The 2936-nt window shown below is 35.5% G+C and overlaps 1 pseudogene across 1 annotated transcript; it reads right to left on the reverse strand.

Moving 5' to 3' along the window:
- LOC143610615 (cytochrome P450 76T24-like) lies at positions 1-2936 on the reverse strand (annotated as a pseudogene). The gene is made up of 3 exons (XR_013149626.1): positions 2407-2936; positions 823-1269; positions 1-707 (listed from the first exon to the last, which is right to left on the reverse strand). The product of XR_013149626.1 is annotated as a cytochrome P450 76T24-like (transcript).

A 2936-nucleotide genomic window follows, 5' to 3' on the forward strand; every position in this document is an offset into this window, starting at 1 on the left:
AAGACATTATTTCACACACATAACTTTAAACCTAAATTCATTACAATAAATACTATTTTTCATATTAAAAAGAAAAAAAAAATCTAATTTAAAGACAATCATAGTTTAACTGGAATGACCCTAAGTGGTACATTTCTCGGCAATGTAAGCCCAAACTTCTCTTCCATATCTAAGTCTTCTGCTTTCATATTTCCTTCAAGCATCCAATCAAAGTTGTGAATCAAAGAACCCAATATTGTGTGTAAAGCTCTATGAGCAATATTCAATCCCGGGCAGATCCTCCTCCCCGCACCAAATGGTATGAGATTAAAATCTTGACCTCTATAGTCAATTTCAACATCCAAAAACCTCTCTGGCATAAACACATTTGGCTTGGACCAAACATTTGGGTCTCGGCCAATCGCCCAAACATTACAGAGGATTTGTGCGTCTTTAGGGACTATAAAGCCTTCGACTTCTACATCACGTATGGCTTGATGAGGTATAAGAAAAGGGGCGGGTGGATGTAACCGGAGAGTTTCTTTTATAATTGCATGTGGATAAGGTAGTTGGGGGATATCATGTTCCAACAAAGTTTTGTCATTATTATGCACGTGTTTTATGAGCTCTAACCGAGCTATCTCCATTTTCTTTGGATTACGAATGAGCTCAGTCATCGCCCATTCCAATGATGTTGATATCGTATCAGTTCCCGCAACAAACAGATCCTACAATAATTTAGGAATCATTATAGAAAATAAAAATGCCTAGAAATCACTACTTTCATGATTTCCTCAACCAATATAACACTTATACTAAACTCTCAAACTATTATCAACTTACCAGGAACATACGTTTCATGTCATTCAAACTAAACTCGGATTCTTCTTTTAAGTTGATATTTAGCAGCACGTCCAAGACACCGTTTTGTGTAGATGAATCACTGTTGTACGATGATGAAATCGCTCTTGTTTGCAATCTCTTATCAATGATGCTATCAAAAATAGCAAATAGCTTGTTAGCAATAACATTTCCTTGTGATGTTAATCCTTGCGGATCAAGGGGTCTCAGTATTGGAAAAAAGTCTACTAGATTTGGTTTCCCTCCAACTTCCATCACACCCCATATCAGGTCCTTGATTTCTTGTGATGACAATGAATCGTATTGAGAGAAATCCATAGAAAACAAGTTTGATAAAATGTTAAGATTCGTGGTAAATGCAACGTCACCTACATTCACAACCTTTTCTTCCTTACAACATCGGCCAACATGGTTAACAAGTTCTTGTACCTTCGACAATGTACAATCAAATTTCACAAGGGTATTGTATATTTGAATTTGAATGTCTTTTATTACTAGATACTTTTAGGAAACTGTTAGCATTTATAGGTGACTAAGTGAACTGAACTCTCAGATTGCACTTCAACTCAATTTCCACATTACCATTTTTACATTTATTTTGCATAACCAAATTATTTTTTTCAACCAACACCGAAGAACACAAACTAAACAAACGATTTTGAACTCAAACACCTACACAATGAAACCCCAAAATGAATTAGGGCTGACACGCTTTTACTGATTACGAAACGAATGAAAGAAACAAGCTAGAACGAAAACGATATAGATTAAAGTAAGCAAGATATTTAACTAACTCCAGAGAAATATATTTAACCTTGAATTAAAGACTAATTGAAAATCACATAAATTTAAATTTTGAAAAACTAAACGTATCTAGCCTAGAGAAGTTCTTAGTTGTATATATAATTCGTTTCAAGATTCACCTGACCACCTTCTAAGGCCATGCATAATGGGGCGACGATTGTGGGCGATAGGGGCTACAAAATTGATGAACACCGCCCCCAGGCGATTGTAGGGGGGGGGGTATTATTTGTCGCCGGATGTTTTTTTTAAACGGCCAACTAAGTAACGCCGTGTACTCCATACGCGCCCCCCTTTGAAAGAAAATTACTAATATTTAATATATATGATCGTTGAACAGTAAAAAAAAAATAATTAAAAAACTAATATAAATACCAAACCAATTCAACCGTTTTCAACATTTCATATACCAACACGTTTGAGATAGTCGTCCCGTTGAAGTCGAATACAAAGACAAGGACGAAGACAACTAATAAATTGGTATTATTTTATTTTATTTTTTGGTGTGTTTTTGTTTTGATTTTAAATTATTTTTTATTTAATTAGTTAATTTAATAAATCTTCATAAATTAATGGCTTTTGTATTTGTTTAATTTAATTATAAAAAGAAAACATTAAAAGAAGGTGTCACATACGCAAGTGACCCCATTTTATAACTCCTCCACTATAGATAGCCTAATAAATATAAATTTGTACCTATATCGATCTAAGGGATAATTAATCAAATGTCGTAAACATATCTAACCTAAAGAATTGTACATATACCTTTTGCCTGCGTAGTTGTTCACTAGCATCTAGACATTGGCCAGAGAACAAACATTCTTTAGTAATTCTTCGTAGTTTTCGCCATTGATCTCCAGCCGGGAGCCACCCCATAGAGTATTCATGATGGTCATTCAACCGGGCTGTTTCGGGGACGGATCGAGAACGATTGGTCATGTTTGTGAAAGAATTCTTTAGCCATGTCGGGTGATGAAACGACTATTGTTGTTCTACTTCCAAGCCTAAGTGACATTAAAGGACTGTAACGTTTAGAGAGTGCGGTGGGGTTTTTTGCTAAGTTTTAAGAGGTTTCCTATGATCGGTAAAGGGTAAGGACCCGGTGGAAGCCGCGGGTTACGGCGGCAGGAGATGGTGTATAGATAGATGAAAGTTAAAAGGATAGGTAGCACGAGAAAGAAGGTTGCATTATCCATAGTTTGTGGTTGTGTTGTGATGCAACTTTGAATGTTATTTGTGATTTTGGCATGTTTAATTAACTAAGGGAAACGGTACTTTTTTTGGCTTGTCATAAA

This window comes from Bidens hawaiensis, unplaced genomic scaffold, assembly GCF_021521415.1.
Source record: "Bidens hawaiensis isolate Kalapana, Puna unplaced genomic scaffold, B.hawaiensis_p1.1 tig00027139_1, whole genome shotgun sequence".
Lineage (NCBI taxonomy): Eukaryota > Viridiplantae > Streptophyta > Magnoliopsida > Asterales > Asteraceae > Bidens > Bidens hawaiensis.